The sequence below is a fragment of the Vigna angularis genome, chromosome 2 (assembly GCF_016808095.1).
Source record: "Vigna angularis cultivar LongXiaoDou No.4 chromosome 2, ASM1680809v1, whole genome shotgun sequence".
In the NCBI taxonomy this organism is placed as follows: domain Eukaryota; kingdom Viridiplantae; phylum Streptophyta; class Magnoliopsida; order Fabales; family Fabaceae; genus Vigna; species Vigna angularis.
Window position 1 is genome coordinate 7,068,912 of NC_068971.1, and position 12,093 is coordinate 7,081,004.

General features: G+C 32.1%; 1 pseudogene; it reads left to right on the plus strand.

Moving 5' to 3' along the window:
• The first annotated feature begins 806 nt into the window (after positions 1 to 806).
• On the plus strand, positions 807 to 6,228 carry LOC108328339 (uncharacterized; annotated as a pseudogene).
• The last annotated feature ends 5,865 nt before the right edge of the window (positions 6,229 to 12,093 follow it).

Consider the following 12,093-nt stretch of genomic DNA (forward strand, 5'->3'; position numbering starts at 1 on the left):
TATCTAAAATCTAATTTAATATTCATGAAGTGAATATAATTCGTCCATTTTAAATGAATATTATGAATTAGAAACAGTGATTTGAAATTTTAAATGAAAGAAAATCTAAGAAAAAAATTTGTACTCTTTTGAATATACTCTTTACCATTGATTATTTCAATAAAATTTAATTTAAGTATTTTAACTTAAATTTAAACACACTTAAAAAAAAGTAAAAGTAGTACTTTGTATGGAATAAATGAAAGTGATAAATTAAATGGAGGTGGAAGAAGTAATGAGAAAATTGTTAATTGAGTTGATAAGAGTGAGAAGGCATCTTCATAAAGAAATTGGCTTTTCACAATCGCATGCTGCATTATGCGTTATACATTATACCTATAAAACTTGTAGGTAATAATTGATATTTGTAAGTAATTTTGATTTATTTATGGAAAAAAATTGTATGTGAATCTCTAATAGATAGTGGTTACTTATGTATTATTAAAATATGTAGATAATTTTTCTACCCTTAAATTTATAATATAATTTAAAATAAAATTTGTTATTATTATAATGGTTTGTAAAAGAAGTATGGATGGAGTAGAAGATAAGTTAAAAAATTTACAACACTACAAAAATAAAATAATGTATCATAAAGATTTATTTTCGGAGTTTTGATAAAGTAATTTCCAACGATTTTTTCTAAAACCACATTTATGTTTTGATTTTTTTAAAAATATATTTATGGGGATTTTAGTAGAAACCGCAGTTAATTTTTTCTTTTTTTCTAGGTTACATTTCTGGCGATTTTATACCAAAACCGCCTATAATTGTAAAAAAAAAGTTCCAAATTCAAACTTCCCTCTGTTTCTTCTTCACCATTTTCCATCTCTCTCCACTTGGCGTTCACCGTTCAGGATTTTCTTCTCCACTCTAGTTCTCGACTTCTGGATTTGCGCTTCTCCACTCCAGTGTGCGACGTGCCCTTCCGTCATCGTTGGTCCCTCACCGGTAAATTCTTTTCTTCTGCAATCCCTAATTCTTTCGCCTCTCGTTTGAATTCTGTTTTCCATTCCCTACTCTTCCGAAAAATTAGGGAACCTAGGTTATTGGAATTTTACGAGATTAGTTTTACAATTGTGGTTGATTAAGGTTTTTGAGACGATGGCTGAACTTGGCGTGCTTTAGAGACAATGGGTTGGGGCAATGGCTTCTCTTGTAATGATTCTTAGCACAAATCATCGACTTCAATGGCTGGAACTTGGCGTGCTTTTGGTTCCACCTACACCCTTCCTGAGGACAAGAATATCTCTTTGGCTTCACACTCATCAAAAGCTCGCTTTCCCCTTCCAACTTCCCCTTATTCTTAATTGGGTTGCTCAATGTAGCATTGGTCTTGTACTCATCCCCAGGAGCCCTCATGTCATCCTCAAATTCGCATCACGCTTGAACCCTTTGCCAAAAACTTGGCAATAGTGCGTGTACTTAGCCAACAAATCCGCAGCATCCAATTCAATTATATCACTATTCTTCGGTGAAATCCCTCTATGATTATACCTTTCTTCGTTAAGTTCATGTTATTCCCTTGGAGCTCCACCTCTTACAGTAATCATGTTGAATTATCAAGTCATTATCCTTATATGAATTTGTTGGCACACTGACTAGAAATAAAGGCCAATTTAGAATATATAAGTGAGTGCAAACTTCACTTTACAAGCCAATTTTGTGAGGTTGAGTTAGACTTAAAGTCTACTTCTTAACATGGTATCAAAGTCAGGTGAGAGTCTATCCTAGCGATATCTGTTGTTTGTTGGACATATTGTTCCACTCGTTATCGGGCTGCTATTGGACCACTCATTAATATCTAGTCTCACATTCGAGATGTATATACCTCGGTGTGAGGGGTGTGTGTTGAAAGTTTCACATCAACTAAAGATAAGACCAATTTAGAGTATATAAGTGGACTCACCTTATAAGTCGATTTTGTGGGATTGAGTTAGGCTTAAAGTCATTTCTTAACATAATTGAAATGATTGGATCATGGTGGACAAAAGTCATAAACGACAAGATTCCTTCTATCACATAATCAAACCAATTGAATAGTGGAATATAAAGATCTCAGCATCCTCATTTTAATAAAGTTGAATTGTCTAAATAGTGGTTATGAAAATGGATTATTAGCTCGCTTGTTGTACTTCCTTCTCCATTATCCTTAGAAGTGTGGAACTTTGTTTTTGAATAATTTAGAATTAGTTGGTATTGCTTTTGAAGATGACAGTCTGATTGCTGCTTGGCAGGGACTCAATGGATACCAAATTTGAAACAATTGAGGCTAGAATAACATCTATGCTTCCCCAACTCCAATCTGAGTGTGGCATTGTACAGAGAATAGTGTACAAAAATAAGAACCAGCACCAACACTCTTCCTATTTCCAGCGTCTTTTGAAGGTTCATTGCATGTTATGCTTTACAGTTTCTGCACAGTCAACATTCAATATGTAATTGCATAGTGTTTCACAAATATCATGAAAGCGTTTTTTTCTTTGTAATATACAATTTTTAAAATCGATTGCATTTTTGAGGAAAATTGTATTTACATCTCTTGGGGTTTTATTTGTTCTGTATTGAAATTTGTAGGTAAGAAGGGATTTAAGACTCCTGCAATCGGCAAACTTGGAGGACCTTGTAACATCATGCATCCTTGTTATCAAAGGAGATAAACCAAGGCAGAAAGTTATTCTTTTAGATAGGTAGCTCTATATTATTACTAACAATTATTTTTCTTGGGGTTTCCCAAATCATGTTCAAAGAATTAATTTAGCTATACAATTGTGCTAATGGCAAGGAAGTATGATTGGATGTTTAAAATATGTTGTATTTATATTTATATTGTGATGATATTTCAGGCAATTAGTCTCTGGTGCTTAGCACTTTGTTATGAGGATTCTTTGTTTCTAAGATGTTGAATTTTCTTTGCCTTTTCCTTATGTGTAGTGTGTGCAAGGCAAAGAAAAAAGAAATGGAAAACTTTGAAATTCTCATTTACATTATCTCATAAAAATAGGAAATGACTATTTTTAAACCATTATATAGACCTGCGTGCTGTACACATATCATTAAATGTGTGAATATGGATCATGCAGCGGTATTCTTACATATGATGATATTATAATTTATAACTCCTGTCTTGTTGATGATGATAGTGTTTGACATACTGTTCTTAACAGTTTAAAAAGGAGAAAATGTGATGGTGAAAAGTACAATTTTATGGAGCGATTGATAGGAGCTGCACGCTTATTAGCTGAGGTGAAATTGCTGATCAATAATATTGTTGCTCTAAATTCTAAATGTTTTCCATACTTAGTACCCTAAGATCAATATATATATATATATAAACTGTCGCAGCTCAGTAGCTGTCCTCTTTCCATGTATACAATGCACTATAATAATAATGAGTATTTGGTACAAATTGTATGATTCTAATTGAAATAATTTTCCCTATGCATCATAATGGGATTGCTTATATTTATGGAACCTGCTCTCGTATTTCAATTTATGTTTTGTTTTCTTATGCAGATGGTTGAACCAATACTCAAGGCTGCTTCGTATCCATCTGCTACTGCCATATTGTGATTTGTATTTTAATACTTGGCTCATGCTCATAATTTAATAAATTGGCCATACTACGATCATGCCATGATGCTAATATTTTTTCTTATTTCTTATAACATGCTCCACAATAGGATTGTGGTATTCTTTTTTCATTATCTTTCCCCCGTTTAACCACAATGCTATTTTGTAAAACATAAGGAGCTTACTTGCATATATTGATTATATGCACTAACTTAATGCCGGACTTTTTTTGGTGTTCTATCTTTTTGTTTCTTTGTTTATGCTGATATTTTTCCCACTGTGTGTTTGTTGGTTGATCTAGATTTTCATTGAAACATGGACTTCTTAATTCGTACTTGCCAGTGTTGATTTCATCTCCTCTTCCCTTCAACAGTCCCATATTATGTTGATTTTGAAGTTTTACATTTCTGATTTTCTGATTTTGATTGGTTATGGTTATCTAATGTGAGATTTTGGTCTTTTATTTTATCCATGAATCATCATTCTGCTCTATACTTTGGAGAAGTAGAATACACAAAGCCTTGAAAGTTTTTATCACAATTAATGTCAGAGAACTAGAGGCCCTTTAGTATTCCTTTTTATCATTTTATGATAATCTGTTAAAATTGCAAAATAGAAGTTCTTTCCTTGACTATTTAATAGTGAGGTATCGGTCTTGTTTGCACAATCCTTTTTTATGGGATTTTCTCTTACAATAATGGCTTTGCTTGCACGTCTTCGAGTCTTGGTTCAACAAGTAAGTTTTCCAGGTTTATGTATTTAATCTTGGCTATATCATTTATTAAGTTGCAATTTATCTAATGTAAGATAATGCAGAGGTACTTTTTTTCTAATTAGCTGGTAAGTAAAAGACATATTATTAGATTGATATTAGATACTGTAAAACTTAGATTATACTCACTATGATCATGCATTTATCATATAGCATTATTGATCCAATTGACTTGAACCTCTTTTATCCTCCTTGCACAGATATTACTTGATGTTGTTTCATTGTTCAACATGGTTTCTTCTCTCTCTATAACCAAACAGTCAACAAAAATAACTCTTAATGGAATAGAGGTTAGTTTGTTCCTCTAAGTTTTCCACATATGAATGTAAAATGATAGGCTGATATATTTTCTTCTCCCTTTTTGATATATCCTATTGGTGCAGGTTTTTAGAGATTTCTATCCTCTTGGTGATGATTTTATTACATTAGATTGTGTTTGGAAATCAGAAAAGTTTATATTACACGAGAGGATGCATAAAAGGAAAAATGAAAGTCAAGCCGAGGATTGTAATGAACATGCCTCTGTCCAAACTTCAAATGTGAATTTATAATAGTATTGATTATTTTCTCGGGGGTAAGAACCATGATGTGCTTGTTTCTGCTGTTGCATATTCTCGAAGTCTTCTCTTTTTTACTATTTAATTGTGTCAGTTCAGTTCATGGCAGTTTAACTGTTTTATATTGAATGTCTTTCTGGTGTTTGAAACAATTTTTTCCTTTTCATATTACTATATTACTGCAGTCAAGCAATGAACTGTAGCTTGTTGATATGACTTATATTCTGTAGCTTCTCTTTTTCCGTTCATAATAATTGTGAGCCAATATTCTGTTTATTTAGTTATTATTGTCATCGTTGGGTCTCAGTCATGCGAGTGCTATTAAATGACACAATACTAATTAATTTGATTGAATTGATCATGTCACCAGAGATGAATATTAGCAGAAATTTTTAAAAGGGATGTCATGATGAATAATATAATTGAGGACTGTTTTTAGCCAAACCCAATTACATTGCCTGGTCAATGTGACCAAACTTACCTACTAGAATAAGACTATTGATGTTGAATTGATCTTGTCATCTTTGCTTGTTTTCGTATACTCTGTAGATTTCTTTCTATTGGGCTAACAAAATGGCATCTCAATTGTTGATAGTTTCTGCAAGTGATTACATGCATGAAATTGTATACAAATCACAAATAAAATAATTACTTTTCTCTCCCCTTTTATTTGGTGGTATCTCCATTGTATGTCCGAAAAATTTAATGTTCCCTTGTTTCAAAAAGCTCTTCTCTATGTGAAGGTACGAGGGAAAGTCATTGTACGTAAATTTATGTTGGCATACAGGCAAAGAGATTGTTATGGTTGGTACCTTTGTTTTAACCAAGGTTTAGTAAATTGTGTTGTGTAGATGATCAGCTTGAGGGAGTGGAAGCTGTTGCTGCCAAAGAAGATCTGTCATGTAGATAATATGAATACTGATTTGTCAACTGACTCATCACAATTTGACACTAAGATGACTATGTACCGTGAGGAAGGAGAAAATGAAGACACCACAAAAACCTCCATCAACGAATCTTCACAGCAAGCTGTTTTGCATACATCATCAAGGCTTCTACCAATGATAAACTCCATTCTATGCCAAAGAAGGTGGCATATGCCAAAGAATCCACATTTTTATTATGGAAAAATTATAACATACCTGTTTAAATATATATTTGAGATGATAGATTAATACTATATGTGTATATATATTTAGTTATAGAGATTTTTTTTCTGGTTTATATGTACAGGGGTTATTTCAAAAACATTATTTGATGTTTGCTTTGTGTTGTGATGATGATTGATTTTGCTGCAAAATTTTGGTTTTTGCAAACTTATCGTCATAAGGAAAAAAGGGTTTTTTGTGTCTATCTTTGCTAGAGTGAGAGATATGATATGCCTGCATAAGTAGTACTTTGTATGGAATAAATGAAAGTGATAAATTAAATGGAAGTGGAAGAAGTAATGAGAGTATTGTTAATTGAGTTAACAAGAGTGAGAAGGCATGTTCTTAAAGAAGGGCCAACTGTGACAGCACAGCACAAACAAATTGACTTTTCACAATCGCATGCTGCATTATGCATTATACATTATTCTCTCTCTAAATGCTTTCTTTTAGTACTATTCTCTGCCTTTCTCAGGACACAATACATTTTAATACTACATTCTAAACATTCTTCCATTGTTGCCACCACACCTTTTCACAACTTTTTTTTCCCATCCTGTAAACTAATATATATATTACAATTTTACTTTTCAATAACAAATTATGTTATTTTTAATATTAAATATATTTATCTTTAAATTTTGATATGAAATTAAAATTTATTTTTGTTTTAAACTTTGATATAGTTTAGTTTTCAAAATTTTAAAAAGAAAAAATATAATTTTTTAATCTAATTGAATTAAATTTTTTTATGCTCAAATAACGTTTAGAATATACTTTAACACGTAAAAGTAAAGAGTAATATCATTAAATTACAAAAGCTATACATATTTAATTTTAAATTTTGAAGACTAAAATATACTATAATTTAAAATAAAAATAAATTTTAATTTTATATTCAGAATTATAAATATATTTAACTTTTATTTTTATTTTATAATTTATTTTTGGTGTAGAAAATGTTGAGACACAGTAGAGTTTGGCGTCTGAATTTCAATTAATAATAATAAATTGCTTTGATGCAGTGAATGAATCCTTCAATTTCTGGATGCAATGATGCATTCTTAACCGAAAAGAAAACCCAAAAAGTGTTATTCTTACTCACAAAGTCACACTTTGATTATGCTTTTCCTAATGTTACAAAATTTCCACGTTTTATACTAATTACGCACGGAATAAGACCTCAAGATTAATACATCCTATGCAAATTTAGATTTATTAAAGAAAAAGATCAAATTTATATCATAAATAAGAATAAATTTGATTTTTTCCAAATCAATTTTATAAAAATAATTAAGTTCAAAGTCATTTTAAAATATAATATCAAGCTTAATATAGTAATGTTACAATCATTAAAAATCTATTTTAATCAAAGTTTAGGCTTATCATTTTAATAACACGATTTTGGTTTTATTGTTTTTTGAAACTTTGAGCAATTTTTATTTATTTTCTTTTAAAAAGTTTTGGATTTAGTCTTCTATAATAAATAATATTATTTTTTTAGGTGACTAATCTCTTCTCGTGGGAGGCTTCTCTTCCTTCCTCATTCACTGGTGAGTCACCGACCCAGCTCTGGCTGCTTCAATTATGACATCTTTGCTACATTCGACATAGGCGATGGTGAAATATCAACGTACTCGATAAAATCTATTTAATCTATCTCTATTTTATATCAATAAAATAAAATAATATTTTTTTAAATAAATGAAAAATTAAAGTTACTTATATCTATTTTATCTCTATCAAAATCAAATTAAATATTACTAAACCCAAAACTGATAAAATAATATTTAAACAAAATTATTAATAAAATCTTAAAATTTAAGTTTATCCCAACAAATTCTCCCATAAACTTAAATTCTTCCTCCTTCAGTCGACTTTCCATGTACATCATCTCACATCGGGTTTGCTTCTTTCAATCATATTTGACTTCTTTTTTCTTATGACCCTCCTGTCTTTTACCTTGGTTGACCTCATTGATGTTTTGACCAACTTTGTTATGCTTGCATTCTCAATAATTTCGACCAACTCGTTTCTAACCTTAGGTGATTTCTCAACAATTTTTGCCAACTTCTTCATCGGGTTCTTCTCAACATCTTCATCTTCCTCTTGGTCTGGTTCAAGAACACTGGATGCTTTCTCTTCTTTTTCAAGAGCCGCCTTCTTCAGCTCCTCAAGCTCAACCCTCTGTTTATTCATAATTTTCTTAGCTTCCTCTAGAAGCCTCCCTATCCGCTGAATCTCTTCATCTTTTTGTTTGAGTTCTTTCTCCAGGTTTTCCTTCTCCATAATTGTTGCATCCTTTACCGAGATCATTTCATTCATTATTGAGATTGGGCTCCCCATGTCCACTGCATCCAAGCTCTTTACCAGCAATAGATCTTCTACATCTTCAGTAACGAGATTCGTCTCCCCCTTTGTCTCGGTCTTGCAATACTTTGCAATATGGCCAACCTTGTCACAATTGTAACACTTGCTTGATCTACACTCGTTTGCATAGTGACCGTACTTGCCACACTTAAAACACTCCACTATTGACCAATCTCCTCGACATTTTCCTTGTCCTCGGTCACGCCAATTGGTTTGCTGTTCATCATTCTCAAAATTACATCGGCCACGTCCACCTCGTCCTCTGCCGCCAAGACCTCGACTTTGAGTAATAAGAGTTTTATTCGAGTCAAACTGTACTTGTAGTGCTTGATTGTCGGGTTCAACCTGATCATCCCTACTCCTTCTCCTTTGTTCGTGGGTTTCTAATGACCTAACAAGTTCATCCACTGTGAGAACCGACAAGTCCTTCGATTCTTCGATGGCGCACACGATACTTTCGAAATCTTTTGTAAGAGATCTCAAAATTTTTCCCACAACCCGACTAGATGGCATTTGTTCTCCATTCCTACCGAGTTGGTTGACCACCTTCTCCACCCGAGTTATGTACTCGGTTATATGCTCTTTGGACTCCATCTTCAACTGTTCAAACTCTCCTCTGAGAGCTTGTACTCGAACTTGTCTAACGCAGTTGTCACCTTTATACGCAACCTTCAATATCTCCTAGGCTTCCTTTGCTGATTTAGCATTTGCTATTTTTTCGAATCCTGACTCATCTACTTCATTGTAGAGAAAATACAATGTTGACCCATCTCTTGGACGTGATTTCTTCAACATTGCCATTTGTGCCACTGTCTGATGTTCATCCTCATCAGGTTCAACGTACCCGTCTTCCACCATATCCCAAACGTCTTGGGATCTTAATAACGTCTTCATCTGTAGGCACCAATTATCATAATTGGTTTTTCTCGTCAATTGTGGCACACTCATACCATTGACAACCTTTGCCATCTCTCTAAAAAAAAATCAAGCACTCACTTTTTCTCTCATGGTGTTTGACTCTTTCCTCTCTCTGTTCTTCTCTTTCTCGATACTCAGAGCATGAAGCTCTGATACAATTGTTAAGAAAAACGTGACCCACACAAATGATAATACTCTTCAATTCACTGGAGTTACTTTACATTGAACTTTGACAACCTTTAAATAGGTGCAAATAGGTCTTGGACCAAGTACAAATAATAAAAAGTGACAATAAAATATCAACAGACTCAAAATAAAATCTACTTAATCTATCTCTATCTCATATCAATAAAATAAAATAATACTCTCCTAAATAAATGGAAAATCAAAACTAGCTATATCTATTTTATCTCTATCAAAATCAATTCAAATATTACTAAACCCAAAACTAATAAAATAATATTTAACCAAAATTATTAATAAAACCCTAAAATTTAAGTTTATCCCAACACTTACCTCAATCATATTGTAATTGGGTCCTATGGTACGGTTTCTAGAGAACTGTTAGTGTCTTCTTCCATCGATGGGCCAAACAGAATGTCAGTGACCAACCACATATTGTTGCTTTCTTTTAACAGAGAATTTTATTTTTCTCTCTTTGACTTCGTTCTTCTCCTTTTCTCATAAATCAGTTCTACAAAAAATCATTACTTACGACGCTCATGTTTGCTAGTGTTGTAATATCTGTGGATTCTCTACTGCCATAGAGATGATGTGGATCAGTTCCAAATCTAAAAGATTGTTAGGTCATATAGGTCTACTTTACATTAATTTGTTGAAAACTAGAGGATCAATTGTTAATTAATTTAATTTGATACAAGTGTTTTAATTATGAATGATGATTATATTGCTCTGAACATGCAGTCTTTTTTAAATTTGAAATCTTTCCTAGTTGTTGAGCTACTTATGATGATTTCAAATCCTTATTTAATTGAACAAATTGTGTGTCTGGTAAAGCACATACTTAATGGCATTTTATGCCCTTTCTTTGTTCATGTTTTGAATTTTAACCAACTAGGACAATTTGTAATCTTTAGGTTTTCTATCCTACTGATTAGTGTTCATTTGGAATTTGATTTTCGCAGGTTCTCGGTGGCTATAGAGGCTCGATTTGGGTTTCTTTAAGTCTCTTCGATTTCTTGCAGGTTTCGAAGGAGGAGAATTGTGGATCAGGAGCTCGCATTTGGGATTATATGTTTCACTGTGGTTGAATCGCAAGGAAGGAGATGAACATTGGCCATGGTGGCTGGTCATGATTGCTCGCGGTTGTTGATGGAGTTCACGTGGTTGTTTTTGAGTTTTTTCAAAAGTCTGGCGGAGAAGATGATGGTGGTTTTTTGGTTTCGTTGCGGTGGCATATGGGGGAGGAAAATGTAATCTGGTGGTTAGGAAGAAGCTGATAGCCTTAGTGGTGGTCTGAGGTGTTGACGGCGACAGTTTGTGGCTCTAACGTTTCTGGAGGTGGAAGATGAAGCTGAGGTGGCAAGCAACATTTTTTTTAAAAATTCAAAATTGACACGTCATATTACCTCAGTGTGCCACGCCATGAGAAAAAGTGGACAACTCATTATGTTTTGGCCAATGAGGCACCTGCACCGTTAGATTTTCAATGTCGTAAGTTAGAAGGACTAACTTGAACTGTTTTTACACAAATTGGAACCTTTCTAAACTTTTTTTAAAACTTAAGATCACTTTGAACAAACCTTCTCATTTGAGGGACCAAAATATGTATTAAGTCTTATTTTGACGTTATGAATGAGGAAGAAAAAAAAAACCTATCGCATAAATAGAGCAAGGAGGGTTAACACGTTTTTAAAAAAGAGAAAAATAACATAATACACCGTTAACTACCTAAGAAAGAAATTAACATTGTTAATCATGAAAAACTAAATTCGAGACTTAAGAAAAGAAAATGACAAAAATAAATCAAAGTTTTAGAAAATGACGAAAATAAAAATTGTGAGATTTAAAAATATATTTAATTTTTTATTTATATTGATTAAACTTAGATTTTATTAATTTAATGTGATATTATTTTTTTTTTATAGAAGTTAAGTTGCTTTTTTTTATTGAGTTGGAAGTTGACAAAAACTTATATATTGATTATGCTTTTGATATAGGTACGTAATAAAAGTTTCCAAATATTAAAAAATAATTGCATTTGACAAAATATTATGCCATATTATTCATTAAAAAACCAAATTCAAATATGAACTGATTTAATTGATTATCTGTTAAAAAATTCGATAGATCAAATCTTTTTTTTTTCTGATACCATTTTATTTTTTTAAAGAAAGTCAAAGTTAAACGTGTTTATAAGAAGATTCAAATCCAAATTTGCTCAAATTAACTAACTCTAGTGGAATTTAATTGACTTAATAAAAGCCAGAAAAAAAATCACTGAACAAAATAAAAAGCTACAATAGTATGTTTTCTTTTTCTTTTTCAAGTACCTTATAAAAGTCTTTTTTTTTACAAAGTCAATAAATTAGATACCTTAAACTAAGCCATGTGGAACAGTGCCTTGCTCGATTTCAACAATTTCGAACGTTAATATTCTGTTACTGTTTCTTTCATTTTATTGTACTTCTTTTTTTGGCTTTGTCATTTTGTAGGAGCCTTCTTCCCCCTGTCCACATATGTTGAATGATTAATA